Source organism: Oratosquilla oratoria, chromosome 34 (assembly GCF_046742065.1).
Source record: "Oratosquilla oratoria isolate Oo_2021 chromosome 34, ASM4674206v1, whole genome shotgun sequence".
Taxonomy (NCBI): domain Eukaryota; kingdom Metazoa; phylum Arthropoda; class Malacostraca; order Stomatopoda; family Squillidae; genus Oratosquilla; species Oratosquilla oratoria.
This window is the reverse complement of record NC_134810.1, coordinates 12,676,067-12,697,920: the sequence shown is the minus strand read 5'-3', so window position 1 is coordinate 12,697,920 and position 21,854 is coordinate 12,676,067.

The following is a 21,854-nucleotide window of genomic DNA, read 5'->3' as shown; positions in this document are numbered from 1 at the left end:
TGTATTTTTGTTCAATTAACACAATCATTGACATAACTACCTGACAACTTGCTAGTCAGTCAGTAATACAGTAAGCCAGCTATTCAGTCAGTCAGTCAGTAAGATAGATGGGCTGGTAGACAGACAGATATACAGACAGGCAGACAGACAGACAGATAGGCAGACAGACAGGCAGACAGACAGACAGGCACAGAGACAGACAGATAGATAGACAAGCTGACAAGCAGGGAGAGAGGCAAGCTGACAGACAGACAGGTTGACAGACAGACAGACAGGTTGACAGACAGGCAGACCGAATTACAGACAGACAGACAGAGAGACAGGCAGGCAGACATACAGACACATAATTCATCTAGATGATTTGTATGTATCCAGTTTAACTTTTTGTAAGAACTGTAAGGAACAAGAATAGCTTGTAACATTTTCATTAAATAGGAAAAATACTTATACTGACCATTTCACGTCAGACATTGTACACATTGACTAAGCATTACTAATTCTTTGTGGCTCTCATGAGACAATTCCTACTAGTTATTGGGTCATTTTCTCCCACTTATGTGCCCAAACCCATCATGAAATAACTATCTAAGAGGATTGCGTTGTTTGTGTCTTCACGCGATTCTTTTCAATTTTGGTTGTATCTTTTAGCCAATACAAATAAAACGACTTAATTCATATCAATAATGGAATGAATTATATCCTAACCAAACTGTTAAAATCCGGTCAATTAAACTTTCAAAATAAAAGCGAATACTGAGCGTGAATATGCGAGACATCCCATCCGCAGACCGGACCCAAGATCCTTCTCCTTAACTGCTGCTTTATATCCTATACATTCACATATCAAGAGGTTTGACAGCCGGCAACAGCTTCCCTCATCCTATCGTTATAACCCAGTGGCATATCGAGTGCCCCACACTAAAAGAAAACAGGCAACAAAACTCTTTGTTTATTGATATATATGATATATGTCTTATTTTTCTGGAGGGGAAAGATCTATGGATGGGCCTTAGAACTGTTGGCTGCCGTTATGGAGTTCAGAGTTTCCAATCAGTAAAAATTGAGCCAACACGAGTTGGAAAGTGTTTAGTGGGTTTTTGCTGGTTATACAGTGGTTGTGTATTTTGACTCGACTCCCCCACAATACAAGATAGGAGAACGGTATCTACAGGTATGTATGTATACACACACACACACACACACACGCACACACGCACACACACACATATGTGTATATATATATATGTATACATATACATGTATATATATACATATATATATATACATAAATATATATATATATATATATATATATATATATATATATATATATATATATATATAATTACGAAGAACCCACAGTCGGAATAAAAGGAAACTTAGAAGAAAGTATAACTTCTATATTTCGGCTAATAGCTATAGCCCTCTTCAGGAAAGTACAGATTACAAGAATTTGTAGAGACATAAGTACAATTGAGATGTGAGTAGAAGGGGAACACGCAGAGCTAAAACCGGACAATCTGTCGCGAAGGGCGTAGTCAGAGGTGAGGGGATGTGTGTGTGTGTGTGGTGTGAGGTCAGAAGGGAAGCGGGGTGGGATCGGGGTCAAAAGGATGATAATTCTTAACCAAACGGCTCACAGCTAGCCGTGAGATTATGTCCGGGGACCATTGACCTTTGGAGATGTTCAAGTTCGCACATTCTTCGATTAAGGCCGATTCAAAAATTTTTGAATCAGGCTTAATCAAAGAATGTCCGAACTCGAACATTTCCAAAGGTGAGCTATCGTTCTTCATGGTAAGGGCCTTTGTGCAACTGTTCCTGTAGTACACTACTAGCTTTACACGGTCTACGGGGTAGGCAACTTGAATATTCCTGTCAATGATACTTCTCACACTCTATCATTGCTTCCTTCTACAGAAGAGCCCTTACCCACTGTTCTTCCTGGACGTCCAACCAGAAGAAATTTGACCGAGCAACACAGATGTTGGTCAACAAAGTACATTCCAATTAGGATTGCCAATGTGTCCTCCGTGCTGTTCTACACAAATGGCACGAGGAACAAGAAACTGTTGATGAAGAAGGAACCACTCACAGCTTCTTTTATAGAACTTACATGTCATCTGCTAACCGCGAAGAGGAGAGTGTGAGAAGTGTCATTACAAGCACAGGACAAAGAATAGGAAAAATAATAACAAACAAAACAACAGACTTTGAAAATGAAAATAACATTGTGTACAAAATCCCCTGTACCGGGTGTAATCAATCATACTATGGAGGGAGTGGACAAGGAATCACAAAACGGACACAACAACACAAAAAACAACATTAGATCACACAGAACTAGCAAGTCACTTGTAACATACATAGAAAAAACAGGACACATAAATTGGGAAAACCTAGAAATATCACACCAAGTACTCAACAAGAAATGAGAAAAATGGTTGAAGCTGCAGGAAAAAAGTAAAGAAAAAAAATTCTAATAACAACCGAGTAGGATTTATCACACGGTCTCTCCCAGCGTCATCACTGGCAATCAACGATTGGAGGAGACGAAGAAGAAGGAGCAAACAACACATGTAAAATATATTTAACTATATATCTATCTTCTAGATGTCGTTCCTTGAAAAGACCAGATTGTCGAAACGTCGGATTAAACTCAAAGCTCTTCTCGTGTTTCTATTTCCTCTGTCCTCAAATGTATGATGAATAATCATCATACGCACACACATACATATATTTCTATATACATACACATACACATACACACACACACACAAACACACACACACACACATATATATATATATATATATATATATATATATATATATATATATATATATATATATACATACATATCTACCGGTATCTATCGGGGTGCCATATTCACTTGGACGTTGGCCACCATGAAGCTCCATTCCTATTTGCAAATGGCTGTTCTTAACAAGATGACATTTGTTATTTCTTCTCCTACAGATGTCCTTAGGCCGTCTATATATTTTCTGCATGGTCTTCCTCTTAACCTCTTTTCTTTTATTTTTCCCGTTAGGTTCGTGTGTTCTAAGTGTTGTTTTCTCATATATATTTATATATATATATATATATATATATATATATATGTATATATATATGTATATATACATATATATATATGGTTAAACTTAATGGCAAGATTATTATTGCAGAGTTTTTTATCTGCCTTTTCTCTTTCTCTGAGAATCTTTTTCCCTTCCACGGGAAGTTGTCTTATAATGTCACCAAGCTTCCGTGGAAGGGAAAAAAGATTCTCAGAGAAAGAGAAAAGGCAGATAAAAAACTCTGCAATAATAATCTTGCCATTAAGTGGTTAACCATACATGCTTGAGAGAAAATCTCCTGCCCATATATACAATATATATATATATATGTATATATATGTGTATATATATATATACATATACATGAATACATACAGTATGTATTTACATGTATATGAATATGTATATACATATATATATATATACATATATATATACATTATATATATACATTATATATATATACACATATATATATGCATATGATTATTCATCGTGACAAATTTGAGGAAAGAGAGGAAACGGAAACTCGAGAAGAGCTTTTGAGAAATACAACTCAACAGCTCTTCTCGAGTTTCCGTTTCCTCTCTTTCCTCAAAAAAAAAAATATATATATATATATATATATATATATATATATATATATATATATATATATATACCTTAGCATATCTTAACTAGGTCGGATGCAAATATACAATGATAATAATAATTGAATAAATAAATAGATAAATCGATAAGTAAAATAAATAAATAGTGATTAATAATAAACAGATAAATAATAATAATAATAATTTTTAAGAAAAAATTATGAATAATAATGAATACATTATTTAGATCAAATAAATGGAAGACACTACAAGATATTGCTTAGGTGTTTATCTAAATGTTTATCTAAAAAGCTGCAGTATATTGTACTGCCTCTGCCTGAGGTTTATTCCATTCATTTATTACATGGTTGGTGAAGTTGTTTTTATCCACTTCCAAATCAAATCTATTTCCTGACAGTTTGAGACCATTATTTCTTGCCTGATTCGTATTCAGTGTGAAAATTTAGTCACTTTTGAGGTTATCAGTTCCCTTTAGACCTTTATTAAATCACCTAAATTAAATCCCCCTGGGTCTACGGTTCTTTAGGGAAACTAGATTCATATGTTTTAGTCGATTTTCGTGTGATTAATTTCTTTTATTTGGAATCAGTTTTGTTGCTCGCAGTTGTACTTTTCCAATGTGTCAATATCTTTAATGAGGTTTGGTGACTATACATATTCCAAGAGTGGACGAACTAACGATTTATGTGGATTGTTAATGACTGATGGACTTTTAAAACTAAAAGACCGCGCAATCAATCCTAGAATCTTATTTGCTTTCTCTGAGGCGGAAATACATTGCTTAGATGATTCGAGATCGTTAGTGATAAATACGCCAACATCCTTTTCACAATCCATCGTTGTATTCATCTTTGGAATAAAAAAAGTACTGAAACAATGTCGACATCGACCTCCCGAGGTTCTCTCTTATCGAGTCTGCAAACAGAGAGGAATAACAATAAGACTTTTGTACAAAAGGGATGAAGCATCTTCAGAAAAAAAAGGAATATTGACAGAAAAGTTACATGGCTGACCACACTCTCTTCAAGGCGGTTGAGTTGATACGAATATAATTAGAATAACCTATGCCTGAGTGCAAAATGCGTTTTCATGCGTGTAATTGTGTATGATGAATTTATAGCAACCACTCCTGCCATCCCCACCTCCTCTCACTCACTCCCTCTCTCTCTCTTCTTCTCGACTCTCTCTGTCTGTCCCTGTCTCTTTCCTCTCCAGCTCTTTCTCTCTCTCCTCTTGCCTTATCAATTTTCTCCTCCTATACCTCTATTATTCTCTCTCACGCTCACCCACCTTCTCTCGCTCTCTCTCTCTCTCTCTGTCTCTTTCTCTCTCTTTCTCACTCACACTTTCAACCTCATCTTCTCCCTCACTCTTTCACTCACTTTTACTTTCTCTTTCCCTCTCCCACTCTCACCTCTCTTTCCTCTCTCACTCTTACTCTCACCCTCTCTCTTATCCTCCGAATGTTACTTTTCTCCGCTTTCAATCACTCTCTCTCTCTCTGTCTGTCTCACTCTCCACGTTCTCTTTCCCACTCTCTCTAACTCTCTCTCTCTCTTCCACTTTTTTCCTCCCTCCAACTCTCTCTCTCTCTCTTCCACATTTTCCTCTCTCCCACTCTCTCTCTCTCTCTCTCTCTGTATGTGTTTGTGTGTGTATATCATACCTACGTTTGTGTGTATGTATATATGTGTCTTTGTGCTTTGTGTTGTGCGTGTGTCTGTGTGTTGCTATGGTTATGTGCAAACACATGTGATCATTGTTATATGCACGTAGGTATATGTACACAAACACACACTCACACTTACACACAGACGCGCGCACACACACGTGTGCGCACACACACACACACACACACACACACACACACACACACACACACACACACACCACACACATACACACACACACACACACACACACACACACACACACACACACATATATATATATATATATATATATATATATATATATATATATATATATATTTAGATTATGTATGTGCAGGAGGTTCTCTCTAATGCAATGTTTCGTTAAAGATGATGGATTGCTCAGTTTTAACTAATTTCTTGTAGGCATTTTCTTTATACCTTAGAAAGGTCTAACTCTTTTGGAAGTGTAGAGATGACCACCGTAGTCGGTCATTGTTGCCACATCCGAGTCTGATCGCACTATTTCGCTTTCCATCATTACACTTTAACCGTGCCGCTTCACCTGGAGTATACACCAAGGAAGAACAAAGAGCAATGACCCAATTTCAATGGTCGGGTGTATGCGTCAGTGGCTGAAATTCATCGGAGGCGTTTAGCGCAATAAGGGGACAGTGTACTACCGCGTAGTATGTATGACGGGATCGAGAAGTCTGAAAGTGCCCAAACAAAAATCATCGGTGGTGAAGGTTGACTTGTGTCCTCCTCTCTCCTTGTGCGTCACGATTGTCCGGCCACTTTTAAACTTCTCGATCCACTGATACACACTTCTACACGGTAGTGTATTGTCCTCGTATTGTGCTAAAAGTCCCCGGTGAATTTCAGTTCCTGACACACCTTCCGATGAGAGAAATCGGGTCACTAGTCTTTGTTTTTCTTTGGTACATACTCCTAGTGGAGTGGCTATTTTAATAATGTAAATCCAGAAAGCAAAATGGTGCTATCAGGCTGAAACTTCGATCACTTGACCATAACACTACCAATTGCATGTATGTATGCCGAAAGTCCGGATAATTTTTTACTCTCCCTCGTACATATACAGTATATATATATATATATATATATATATATATATATATATATATATGTATCTATATATATATGTATCTATATATACATATTTATATATACATACACACCTATATATATATATATATACATATATATATATATATGTATTATATATACATATATATATATATATATACATATATATATGTATATATATATATATACATATATATAATATATATACATAATATACATATATATATATACATAATATACATATATATATATGAGAGAGAATGTGGGTGGGGAAGGGCAAACGAAGATGTGTTAGGAATAGAGTTTATTGCCCTAACGTTGCGACCAACTTGGTCTTCTTCAGAGGACTACAGCATTACAGACGGATCACAATTCTTATATTCGTAGTGAGAGGGAACCCGCCAAGGTATGAGCGTCATGTTTTCCCTTTGGCTAACGATTTAATTATTAGGACACTTGCTGCTTTCGAGAGGCATTTAAATCCGTCTCTGTCGTTGTTGTTCTTGTTGGTGGCGATATGTGCAGCTTCCACATTTTTTCTCATTTTCTTCTCAAATCCCTCGTGTAGAATTTCTGTGTTGTTCCAATCAGGTAGATGTCCACATTTGTCCAGGTGACGAACCAGGGAGTTAGATGTTCTATGAGCCCTGAGATCGTTTTTGTGCTCACTCAAGCGTTTATTGATCCCTCGACCTGACTCCCCGAAGTAAGATGACGGACAACCGTTGCATGGAATACGGTAAACGACACTGAGATTACTACGAATATCATTATGTTTCTTAAATATTTTTTCTATTTTATTGGAAGAGGATGAACTTACATCAAGAATACCTTTAAGAAGCTGAAATACCCCGGAGGTTTGATCACCATGACAATGAGGAAAGCCAAGAAGATCTACGATGGCTCAAACGTCCGGACCCCGGGAAAGGATAAGTCTCATTTTATTTCTGTCCCTAATTCTATAAACACCATAGCTATTGATGATTATTTGTTAAAAGGTGGAATAAATGTAGCAAAAATATCTTCCAATAAAATAGGAAAAATATTTAAGAAACATAATGATATTCGTAATAATCTCAGTGTCGTTTACCGTATTCCATGCAACGGTTGTCCGTCATCTTACTTCGGGGAGTCAGGTCGAGGGATCAATAAACGCTTGAGTGAGCACAAAAACGATCTCAGGGCTCATAGAACATCTAACTCCCTGGTTCGTCACCTGGACAAATGTGGACATCTACCTGATTGGAACAACACAGAAATTCTACACGAGGGATTTGAGAAGAAAATGAGAAAAAATGTGGAAGCTGCACATATCGCCACCAACAAGAACAACAACGACAGAGACGGATTTAAATGCCTCTCGAAAGCAGCAAGTGTCCTAATAATTAAATCGTTAGCCAAAGGGAAAACATGACGCTCATACCTTGGCGGGTTCCCTCTCACTACGAATATAAGAATTGTGATCCGTCTGTAATGCTGTAGTCCTCTGAAGAAGACCAAGTTGGTCGCAACGTTAGGGCAATAAACTCTATTCCTACTAACACATCTTCGTTTGCCCTTCCCCACCCACATTCTCTCTCATTTGTCTGAAATAATCTTACATATATATATACATATATATATTATATATGTATATATACATATTATATATATATATGTATATATATATATATATATATATATATGTAATGGTAGTTCTAAGGGAAAAACGAACGGTGTCAACTGCTGAGAGAAGTATGATGAAATTTTACATTAAATACTGTGACGGTTTCTGAGGCTAGACTCTACAATGCGACATCTGAAATCAACATCACACACCTTGTCCTCGTATCTCTATCTTTAGCCCTTTGTTAATCTATAATATTTTTCTAATAAAGTATATTATTTTGTCTTCATCTTGCTATCTGTACTTGATAAACCTTAAGTATTTATTTTCATGTATATTCATATGTTTATAATTTTTTTCTTATTTTTTTATTTACTTGTGTTGATGTATGTAACTATTCACCTAATCTTTTTATCTAATTATCCAATTATCTATTTATTTACTTATCATTATTTTTTCATATTCTCACTCATTTATCTATCTTCTAGTTGTTTATTTATTTATTTATTTATTATTATTATTATTATTTTTATATAAAACTGAGGTGAATGAATAAAAGAAAAACGTCCTGAGATACATCATTGTCATAGAATGACAATTATCTTATCAATGCGGTGTTTTTAAGGACATCTTTGCTAAGATAACTTTTTCTGTTTGTATTACTTTCAATTTGACCAAAGAAAAATATAACTTATTAAATAGTTATTCTCTCAAATTTCACTAGCAGATCTACAGTGACTGACAACAATCCCAGACACTCTTTGGGGAGAAACGTTTTATTGTTGTCTTTGTTGTATTTGTGTTGGTCTGTGTCAATGTGATTGGCTTATAGCAGTAGGGGGGGCTAAGAGGAGCAGTCACCATTTGTTATCTATACTTATGTGAAAAGATGGAGGAAATATAGTCGAGGTTGATAAAATGAGATCGTGGGCGAGCCTCTCGGGACTGCGCCTCAAGATAAATGTGAGGAGGATTTTCTCTGACGTCATTCTTCCGAGACCAATATCACCGTCGTTGACCCGCGAAACAGAAGTTTGTTAATCAATTACTATCCAAAGAACATGTAGATGGAGGTAAATATTCTTTTCTGAATTTTCAGTATTTTATCACGATTAGATCATTATTTTCCTTAATTGTAGATCAAGGAAAATCCAAAGGATATGACATGCAATAAATAAACAAATCATCACTGAAATACTAATGGAGCAGTCCGGTTAGAGAAAGAAATTGGGCAATATAAGAATTGTATAAATCAGTAAAAAAAATAATACATTTTGGGTTCGAATTTATCAATCACAATTTCTAAAACGTGACTTTAACTATTACACTTTTGCTTGTAATATAACTAGATAATTACCCTTAGAGAAAAAATCCTAACCGTGAATCTAGAAAATTAGATTTCTTCTCTTTCATAAACAAAATTTCTTGGCCATTCTTGAAAAAAAAAAAAAAATCCAAGCAAAAGAGGTCCGCAAATCATATATGAATATTTAAGACGCAAATATGCAAAACGTATAGAAGAGAAAAAAAAAATCCTTAATCAGATTTGAATTAATTGCGTGGGTATGCAACACTTCATGCTTTCAAGATTATTTATGAAAGAGTGAGAGGTAAAATTATGACACAGAGGTGGAGATTTTTCATAATAAGATTTTTCACTTGAAATTTAAAAATGATATACAACATGATGCGGAAATTAACGGAAGTCTGCAGTTGCAAAGATCGTTTCGTATTTGTGCAATAGAATAGAGTGGATGAGTACAAAGACAAAGACAGATAAACAGAATGATGCTGGTGGGTAGATAGATTTAAAAAATAGGTAGGTAGGTAGGTAGACGATAAGTAAATGGATGGATAGACAGATGGATAGATATAGAGATAGATAGACGCACAGATAGATATAATCATTTGGTACGTGTCTTGACAAAACTTGTAGAGTGAGGAGCCTAACGTTCTCAAGTTTCGCCATTTCGATACAATGGAACACGGTCATCCTCAGGTGAATAAGATTACCTGGCTTCAAACACTGCCTCTAAAATAACAGGGGGCTTGCCCATTCATTCCAGAGTTTTTTGTTTTTTTCATCTACTAAGTATAAGACCAGAGCGAAAAACAAAATAACAAAGCAATACATCTTCACTGCGAAACTCACCTTTCAGCCGAAGAAATCGACTAACATTAGCCATAATGGTTTCTACTATCTATGTCGAAGAATCAAAAAGGAAAAACAGATATAAGTTGATCGGTGATTATGATTATATAAAAGCATTTCCCACCATTTTTTCAGGCGACACCAATATAAACCTCATGATAATTACGCGACCCCACTAATCTATTAGTTGTTCACTGTAAAAAGTAAAGGACAAGTATAATAAATATATGTATAAAAACGGTAATGTAAGGCTATAAAAGGTTATTGTATTGAATTCATGTCATTTCACAACAAAAATCTTAGCATACGAGACGTCTTGGCGAGACCAGGAAAGACGCTTGGCAACCCCACTTGTGGTCGCGATTTCAGGGTTGAGAAACTGGTATAAAAGGTTATTGCGACTAGACAAAACTTATTTTTTCAAGTGCCATTAATACTTGTGCTAAATCCATACTTTTCTCTCTTTTTTTTTCTACATAGAGCATTCAGTTTATTTCTTTGTACAGATTGATGTCAACATCACACATCCTACGCATCACATACACATCACGCTCATCACACTGATTCAGTGTGTGTGTGTGTGTGTGTGTGTGTGTGTGTGTGTGTGTGTGTGTGTGTGTGTGTGTGTGTGTGTGTGTGTGTGTGTGTGTGTGACTCACCTCGGTCTTGAATCACGTGTTAGATTCGTGATCGACAGATATTATCTTTCCGGATGAGGGCTTAGAGCTCTTATATGACTGATCTATAGATATTGCTGTCACCTTACACACACATATACCCAACTCCTCGCATACAATATTTGGAGTACCGGCTCGCAGTGCAGCGATGCTGAAATTATTTCAGGCCTTCGCAGAAATCAAACTCGGACCTCAAAAATATCATTTACAAATGCTACCTCTGTGCTATCAAAATATCTGTGCGTGCGTGCGTGTGTGTGTGTGTGTGTGTGTGTGTGTGTGTGTGTGTGTGTGTGTGTGTGTGTGTGTGTGTGTGTGTGTGTGTGTGTGTGTGTGATTCACCTTTGGTCTTTGGATCACGGGTTGGACTCTTGATCGACAGCTATTTCCCTCCCTGAAGAGAGCTCATAGCTCGTATGACCGATCTATGGGTGATGCTGTGACCTTAGACGCACACATACACCCAACTCCCCGCCAACGAGAGTTGGAGTAACGACTCTAAGCGCAGCGATACTGATACTATTTCAGCCCTGGGCAGGATTCGAACCCAAATCGCCGTAGTGACGGTCGGGGACTCTACCATCCGCGCCGTGTTTGTGTGTCTGTGTGTGTGTATATATATATATAATATATATATATGTATATATATATATGTATATATAGTATATATATTATATTATATATATACATATACATATATATATATATATATACATATACATATATATATATATATATAATATATATATATATATATACACATACATATATATACATACATACATATATATACATATATATATATATATATATATATACATATGTGTGTGTGTGTGTGTGTGTGTGTGTGTGTGTGTGTGTGTGTGTGTGTGTGTGTGTGTGTGTGTGTGTGTAGGTACGAATGTTTATTCGTATGAGCTCTCATCCCGGAAGGACCTTTCGTTTGGAAAAAAGGCTTCATTATTTCTCTACTAGGACTTCTTTTAGAAAGAGTTTTAGTGGATGAATAAACATCTGTAAGATTAAAGTCTGATAAAGTTCAAATTATCCAGGATGTGTCCTTAGATCTGTAATTTACTTTGAAATAGTATGCTTCCTTGACTATTTTTTCTGATCTAATGTAGTAAATGATATATAGGAAATGTATGATTAAAATAACTTATTAACTAAATCTGTAAGGAGAAGGAGTTTATGTTAGTAGTTGGGTGCTGTAGTTAAGCTATAGGTACTTTCAACCCTTCATGCGTTACCTATAATCACTAAATAGCCTATTAGTTACTTGGCAAGAATATAGGCAACACGCGACATCCACAACAGAGACACAAGTTAAAATGTTCTGGAATGAAAGCTTACCTTACCCATGTAACTTAATCAACCCAAATATGTTTTCCAAGAAATGTGAGAGCGACACACAGGAGACCTAATTACCAGAGAAGTCTTCAACAAGAGGGCCCCTCAGTGAGCTTATTAATCTTATCAACTTCCCGTGACGACTAATGAAATCACTAGTATGACTTCTTTTATATGATATTCCGGACATCAAGTTTACGTACGTTATTACTCTCATTACATGGGTGGAACAACCCTAACGCGAGATATTATGTAATTAACAATCTAATTTCTCAAATGCATTCCCGGATTTTTAAGGAAGCACCATAAAACATAAAATAAAACTAAGAGCTCAAGGATACTTGGTCTTCCATGAACAGCTTCTGCGACCAGCGACAGGGACCTGGAAGGCGGACATGAAAGAGAATCGTCTCCCTGCCGCCTGTCTTCAGACCCCGTCAAGAACCTTACCATCTGGAGGTGCAGCCATGAGAGGCTGACACTGGGTCTTTAGACCGGGTTCTGATCTTTTCTCCATTTGAATTTTGCCCAACGTTTTACATAAGGAGAGCTGTCAATCTTTGATTCCTCTCCTTTTCTTACTGCACACACACACACACACACACACACACACACACACACACACACACACACACACACACACACACACACACACACACACACACACACACACACACACACACTCAATACAGACACCAGTCCAGTGTTTCTGCTGAGAGAAATCTATTGGATGGCCAAGTACAGTTCCTAGCCGCTGTATGCTGCGAGTTTCTAGTCAGTGAAAGTCGAGACAATATTTTCTTAGTACATCCAAAGATATACATCTACACACACACACACACACACACACACACACACACACACACACACATAAACACACACACACACACACACACATACACACACATACACACACACACACACACATAAACACACACACACATACACACACACACACACACACACACACACACACACACACACACACACACACACACACACACACACAGACGATAATGTTTGCTATATATGTAAATGACATGGATGAGGGCATTGAAAGTTACATGAACTGCTTTGCAGATGACGCAAAATTATTAAAGAGAATAAACTCCGAAATAGACTGTGACTCATTGCAGAAAGATCTGAACAAAGTTTCAGTGGAGCAAGAGATGGTAAGTAGAATTCAACATCAAGAAGTGCAGTATAATTGAATTTGGAAATAGCAAGAAGAGAATAACAGGACAGTATAGAATTAACGGAAAAGAGGTAAAGAAAGTGAATTCTGAAAGGGACCTAGGAGTAATTATCACCAAAGTCATGTCGCCGGATAAACATATAAATAAAATAGTCGGAGAAACATACAATTTGTTGAGATCAATAAAGGTGGCCTTTAAATACAGAAATGATCAAGAAAATATTACAAACACTAATAAGGCCAAAACTGGAATATGCAGCGCTGATATGGTCACCCAGTACAAAAAAGAATATAAGAAAATTAGAAAGAATACAAAGAGCAACGACAAAGTTGGTCCCAACATTTGCAAACCTAACATATGAACAAAGACTGGCCGAACTGGAATTGCCAACTCTGGAACAAAGAAGAGAACGAGGGAACCTAATAACCATCTACAGAATTATGAAAGGAAAAGAATGCCTTGATAGAGAGGACCTATTAAAACGGGACAGAGGAAAAACAAGAGGACATGCAATGAAACTCAAAAAGGATAACTACAGAAGAGACCTGAAAAAGAACAGCTTCCCACACAAAGTGATAGATATATGGAACAAATTGGATGAAGAAATAGTGTGTGCAAAACGCAATACAACAATTTAAGAACAAACTTGATCTTGCGATATACAAAAACGGGTCACCTCAATACCTCTCCTTCCCGTATAATACAACTAGGTAAATACACACACACACACACACACACACATATATATATATATATATATATATACCTATATATATATATATATATATATATATATATATATATATACATATATATATATATACATACATAAATATATACATGAATATATATATATACATATATATATGTGTACATGTATACATGTATAGATATATATATATATAATATATATATATATATATATATATATATATATATATATATATATATATATATATATATATACACATTACATAAATACAAAGACCAAAGATTAGGGCATAACTGTGCTGGTTATACTATAGGAACGTCGAAGGGAATCATCTCCCCACGTCACGTCTTCTTGTCCTTCTTGACCGGGTGTAATATTTATATAAATATAAAATATTTTCAACCATATTTTCACTTAAGAAAAGCTAAAAACAGTTAACTGATGTCCTCATACCAGCTGATAACACAGAGAAAGACCCACACTAATACACAGCAGACTTTTTTTTTTTTTTTCCTGAGAGCGATCTCTTGGATGGACTGAGGATCGTTGCTGACTATTGTCGGACTGCTGGTTAGCAATTAATCAAACGCGAGGCAGCAGTTTATTGTTGTTGTTGTTGTTGTTGTTGTTTCTGTTTCTGTTCTGATTTCTGTTTCTGTTCTTGTTTGTTTCTGCTCTTGTTTCTGTTCTCGTTCTTAATTCTGTTTCCGTTCTTGTTTCTGTTTCCGTTCTTGTTGTTTCCGTTCTTGTTTTTGTTTCCGTTGTTGATGTTCTTTCTGTTCTTGTTTCTGTTTCCGTTCTTGTTGTTTCCGTTCTTGTTTCTGTTTCCGTTTTAGTTTCTGTTTCTGTTCTTGTTGTTGTTTCTCTTCTTGTTTCTGTTTCTTGTTGTTTCTCTTCTTGTTTCTGTTTCTTGTTGTTGTTTATCTTCTTGTTTCTGTTTCCGTTCTTGTTTCTCATTCCGTTCTTGTATTTTTTTTCCGTTGTTGTTCTTCTTTCCATAGATGTTGTTATTTTTGTTTACGTTGTTGTTGCTGCTGTTTTTATTATTGTTGTTGCTTTTGTTGTAATTTTTGTTTTTTGTTTTGTTTTGTTGTTTTTGTTATTTTTGTTGTTTTGTTGTTGTTCCTTTTGTTGTAGTTTTTGTTATTTGTTTTTGTTGTTTTGTTGTTTTTGTTATTTCTGTTGTTTTTGTTGTTGTTCCTTTTGTTGTTGCTTTTGTTCCTTTTATTGTTCCTGGTGTTGTTGCTGTTATTGTTGCTATCGTTGTTGCTGTTGTTACATAAAATCGAAGGTATTCAAAGACATAACATTTCAAAAGAAGTTACATAATTTTTTTTTGTTTTTGTTGTCATTTTTGTTGTTATTGTTGTCACTTTTGTTATCATTTTTGTTGTTGTCGTTTTAGTCGTTGTATTTTAGTTGTTGTTGTCGTTTTTGTTGTAGATTGAGAGAAACAAGTAAATACCTTGGGAGATTAAAAAGTGTAATGTGAAATAGGTGTTTGGAAATGGATGCTAAGAGGAGATTGTATGAAGGAGTGATTGTGCCGACAGCACTATATGAGGCAGAAACATGGAACATGAGGGAGAAAGACAGGAGGAGTTTGAACGTGTTTGAAATGAGGTGCCTGAGAAGTATGATAGGGGTTACTAGGCTGGATAGAGTGAGAAACAAGGAAGTGATGAAGAGAACAGGGGATGGAAAGGGAGTTGGGAGATAGGGTTGGTGAAAGAGCATTAGGATGGTTTGGACACATGGAAAGAATGAGTGAAGAAAGATTAGTAAAAGAAGTGTGGCAGGCAAAGGTGGAAGGAGTAAACATGAGAGGGCGACCTAGGATGGATGGATGGGGTACAAGGGGCATTAGGAAAGAGGGGAGTGTCTGTTGAGGAAGAATGGGAGAGGACAGAAGATAGGGGTGAATGGATAATGGTTGTGTATGGATAATGTTGTGATGCATGGAAGGGAGTGGGTGGGGGATGCGGGGTGAGTGAGTATGTGAAAAATAATCTGACGCAGCCCGAAGGGATTTCTCCCCGTCTCCTCTTTTTCTGCGTGAGAGGACGGAAATGGGAGGTTCGTCGATGAAATGGAACAGCCTTGCTGTGGATGTGCTGTGTCTTGCGACACTACTTCTGACCCAAGGCACTGGACGAGATGCGAGGATGACCCGTCATCCAGGAGGAGCCAAAATAGGAGGGAAGGAATGGAGTTGAATAGGAGTGGAATATGTGGGGATGGAATGGGTGGGAGTGGATTTTATGCCTTTGTTTTTGGGCTACCTCACTTGTAGGGAGGAAAAGTTTTTGGTATATATATATATATATGTATATATATATATATATATATATATATACAGTATATATGTTTTTGTTGTTGTTTTTTGTCGTTTTAGTTGCTGTCGTTTTTTTGTTTTGTTTTTTCGTCTTTTTTTTATTGTTGCCGTTTTTATTGTCATTTTTTATTGTTGTTTTTGTTGTCATTTTTTGTCGTTTTTGTTGTTCTAGTTTTTCTTGTCGTTTTTGTTGATGTTTTTATTGTTGTTGTTTTTGTCGTTGTAATTTTTGTCGTTGTCGTTATCGTCGTTGTCGCTGTTGTTGTCCTTATTGTCGTTTTGTTGTTGTTGTTGTCGTTTTTATTGTTATCATTTTTGTTGTCGTTTTTTGGTCGATTATGGTGTCGTATTTGTTATCATCGTTTTTACTGCTGTCATTTTGTTATAATTTTTTGTTTTCTTTTCTTTTTTCGATTTTTTTTGTTCTTGTCGTTTGTTGTTGTCGTTTTCTTTGTCGTTTTTGTAGTTTTTGTTGCTGTCGTGTTGATTGTTGCAGTTTTTCCTGTATTTTTGTTGTTGCTTTTTGTCATTTTGTTGTTATTGTTGTTGTTGTTCTGGTTTTTGTTCTGGTGATTGTTTTGTTGTTGTTGTTGTTTCCATTATTGTTTTTCTTATCGTTTTTCTTGTCGTTTTTATTGTTTTGTTTTAATAAAAAAAAAATTATTGACGTTTTTGCTGTTTGTCGTTTTTGTTGTCGTTTATGGTTTTTTTTCTTGCAGTTTTTGTTGTTGTTCTTTTTGTCATTTGTTGTCATTGTGGTTTTTGTTGTTGTGATTTTTGTTGTTATTGTTTTTGTTGCTGTTTTAGTTGTCGTTTTTGTAGTTGTTTTTGTTGCCTTTTTTGTCGTTTTTGTTGTCATTTTTTTGTATTTTTGTTGTCGTTTTTGTTGTTGCTGTCTTTGTTATTGTCGTTTTCTGCCGCTTTTGTTCTTGTCGTTGTTGTTATCGTTATTCTTGTCGTTTTTCATTCTTGTCGTTTTGTTGTAGTTTTGTTGTTGACGTTTTTGTTGTTGTTGTTCTTTTTCCCCTTTGTTTTCTATTTTTTTTTTTTTGTAGTTGTTTTTTGTTGTTGGTTTTTGTTTTGTTGTTTTTGTTTTTTTGCCTATATTGTTATTGTTTATTTTATGAACTTGTTGTTTTTATTGTTCTTGTTGCTGTTCTTGTTGTTATCATTATAAAAAACATGATTATTTGTTATTCATCTGCTATAAAAAATCGTAAATATATTCTACAGTATATACTTCCTGTGACAATATATATCTCATCCGTACAGGCAGATGGCTGTGGTTCTCGTATATATTACAATGGACGCAAGTGTTTACATTTCATTCTCGCGTAGCATTCAATAAAAAAAAAGGAATTATATTGCAAAGTCACGGCCATATTTCAACTGCGATGGAGGGGACCTGTCCTAGAATTGATGAATGTGTTGTGGCTTTCAGGCATCTGAAAAACGTGACGAGTGGTACACAAGAAAATTTAAGCACAAATTATATATAACATATATATATATATTATATATATATTATATATATATATATACATATATATACATATATATATAGATATATATATATATATTTACGCATATATATATATATATATACATATATATATATATTTACGTATGTATATATATATATATATTTACGTATATATATATTATATATATATATATATACATATATATATATATGTGTGTGTGTGTGTGTGTGCGAATAAATCACAAAAACACGTGATTCACAAAATGTGCAATAAAACCACTTGGAAGTTAAAATGAAAGGTGAACGAACGTTCTCGTCTATTAAAAAAAATTCAAGGGTGTTTTGAAAATGTCTTAAATAGACGAAAACGTTCGGTAACCTTTCATTTTATATTCCAAGTGGTTTTATTACACACCCACACCCACACACACACACACACACATTATATATACATATATATATATAAGATTATTTTTATATATATCTAGAATACGTTGTCTGATTTTTGTGCAGCGGTCTTTGTTGATATGAAAACGATCTCGACGGGTCACGAATACTTACGAAGGATTTATTTGTGTGTGCGGTTATATATATACCTAGTTTTGTGTACACAAAGTTTATCTTTTCAGGATTAAATCAAGCTCATCCTTTTTATTTTTATTTATTTCAGCTCAATTTTATTTATTTCTTTATACATTTACTTACTTGTATATTCATTTATCTATTCATTTATTTGTTTATTCATTATATAATTTCTATTTTTTTACTTATTTATTCATTTATACATTTATTTCTGTATTTACTTATATATATATATATATATATATATATATATATATATATATATTGATATCATATACGTACTTATTTATCATTTATCTATTATTCATATTATCTATTATTCATCTTATCTTTTTATTGACTGATTGATTGTTTTATTGATATAATTACTTATCTACTTATTTATCTATTTATTCAATTATTCATTCTTATCTAATTAACTATTTATTTATTTCTTATCATAATTCATCTATAAGCATTATTTATTTTAACTTAATCAGTATTAATTCGTTCTGAACTCCCTAACAATAAAATAAGAATGTCTGCCTATGCCTATTTGTAACTGTATAGGAGTGGGTGTATGTGCTGGCTGGCTGTTTCGTGTATTTGTGGCTCCGACACTCTTGCATGTGTTTGTGATTGGCTGCAAATGTTTGCGATAGTTTCTTCAATATGGCTCGAGTCACAGATTTGATTTTTATTTCTAAGTAAGATTACGTTGGTCACAGCAGCTTTCATATATCTGTGTGTGCCGGGCCATCTACAAATATCAATGTATCTATTCATTCCTTGGGATCCACGACGGGGTCCTGAACGCGGTGATCCTGTGAGACGGACGTCAAGAGAGAATCCTCTGTCTTCACAACCCGTCAACACCCGCATCGTACCACATCCAGGGTCTCTGTCGACTCTTATTTCCTCCAAATGTTCACAATGGAAGAGCTGGTAACCAGTGGCTGTTTCCTCCGTTCTCCTTACCCTCCTCCTCCTCATCTTCCTCCTTCTCCTCCTTCTCCTCCTCCCTCCCCTCCCCTCCTCCTTTTCATACTACTACTACTACTATTACTTTTTTTTAATACAACTTCCATCCTCGTGGAACTGTGTGGTGGAAGCAGCAGGATCTGTCTCCCACAGACACAGTTCATTGGCCCCTCTCCCGCCAATGACTGTGGTCGATGACCCTTTTATTTGTCTATTTATTTTTTAATAATGCCTAATACAAAAGTTCATTTATCCTACTGTTAACTACCGTCTGGTCAATGACTGTGGTCGACGACCCTTTTATTCATCTATTTATATCTTAATAATGCCTAATACAAAAGTTCATTTATCCTACTGTCAACCACCGTCTGCTCAAAATCTAGGTTTTGTATATGTGCTGATTTGGGCGGTGGTGACCCGGTACCTCTCAGGCATAGGAGGGCTGATCTTATGAATGAGAATGCCAGTCTACATCTCATCCATGAAGCAATGCTGCTTTTTGGTTGTTGTTTCTTTTCAGCCATCACCTCTGCCAGCCGAACGTAGAATGCCTTTGCTCTAGGACCCATCCCACCTGAAGTCGTAAAGGTTGAGTGAACGAGCCCTGGTCTACATTCTGTAAACGCTCTTCGTACATCCTGATCTTCTCATACTCGTTCCGGGAATAAGATGCCTCAATAGTTAGGTTGTTGTAACAGGGGGCCATCGGATCAAATATTCGCGTGTCAAAGAAAGCCAATTGTCCCCGTGTCCAGAAACCTCTTGCGCTGACATACACTCTTGCTTCATCTGATGTGTTGGACGTGCGGTATCTGAAGTTCTCCCCTCCTAGTGGGAGTAATGTTGGTTCGATAGTCACATCTTTGTACACCTCCTGAAGCATTTGGGCAGTGAGATCTCTTACCTCATCATGTCGCATGCAAATGAATCCACCCTGCTTGCATATCATCGCATGGTCTGAAGTAAACTGTACACCACTGGAGCATCTGTTAGGCAGCCCTCCCAATGGCCATTCATACCTCAGGGCAATAGCATCCGTGAATTCTCTTTTGTTTAAGGTGAATCCCTTTGCCCTGATTGGTAGTGCTGTCAGCCAATTGGACGCCCCAACTTCCTGCGCCATTGTTATCTTTCTTTTTATACAATTCGATAGCCGAGCTAGAAGTGCTTGAAGTTCCTCCTTCTGCCTCTCCTCCCTTCCCTTTGAAATGTTTCTTCTAATTTCTCTGATTTCCTCCATGTTAGTCTCCTTCCGTTGATCTTGTGACACGATGTTGTTTGTCAAGGAGGACGTGAGTTTCAGGGAGTTTTGGTGTTCTATGTCGGCAAGGTTTAGCGGGTTGGAGATGCCTAGCCCTCCCATTCTAGGTGGAAATTCAATGAGTTTTCTTTCCTCTTCGTTTATTGTCCGTCCGTTGGTGATGGCCGGTATTAGCTCGTTTCTGATGGTTTCTTCAAGGGGTCTTAGTAGGTCGGTGATGTTCGGTACCGTCCTTAATATGTAGTTCCACTTATGTTTAACACCATATATGAATGCGGCATATGCCGCCTGCGGTTCGGTCTTTGCAAAGTTGACTAGAAGCCTAACTTCCGCCACCCATTCCTTAACTTTCTTTTCAACATATTACTTTTTTAATGATTCTGAGCCGATCACTGCACCGAGATGTCTTTCTCCCTCTTTTGTTACCTTCACTTTACTGTTCTCAAAGAGGATTTTGGAATCGTCAAAGTACTCTGGCTTCACTGTGAGGACAGACTTCTTTGCATTCGGAATGTAACTGAAGCCCGGAGCGTGTGCCAACACCAGATCCTACCACTTTTTTAAGTCAGCTACTTTTCCTGCCCCCGTGAGATCATCTGCATACTTCTACTACTACCACTACTTCTACTATTGCTACTACTACTATCAGCACTTCTACTACTACTACTACTACTACTACTTTTTTTTTTTTTTTTTAATACTACGATATGACCTCCATCCTATTGGAACTGTGTGGTGGAAGCAGCAGGGTCTGTCTTCCACAGACACAGTTCATTGGCCCCTCTCCCGCCAATGACTGTGGTCGACGACTACTACTACTACTACTAATACTACCACTGTTGCTGCTGCTGCTGCTGCTGCTGCTGCTGCTGCTACTACTACTACTACTACAAGCTAGTGGTATAGAAAGTACCACACAACTACAACAACAACAACAATAGTCCAAAGTTTCTTCCCAGAAAAAAAAATATATATATATGGAAGGACTCTGGGGCTGCTTCCAGCCGCAGTAGCTAAGGAAATCTGAGGTAGCAATTATCATTATCATATACTCACTCTTCTAGATAATTCATGTATTCAATAAACACAG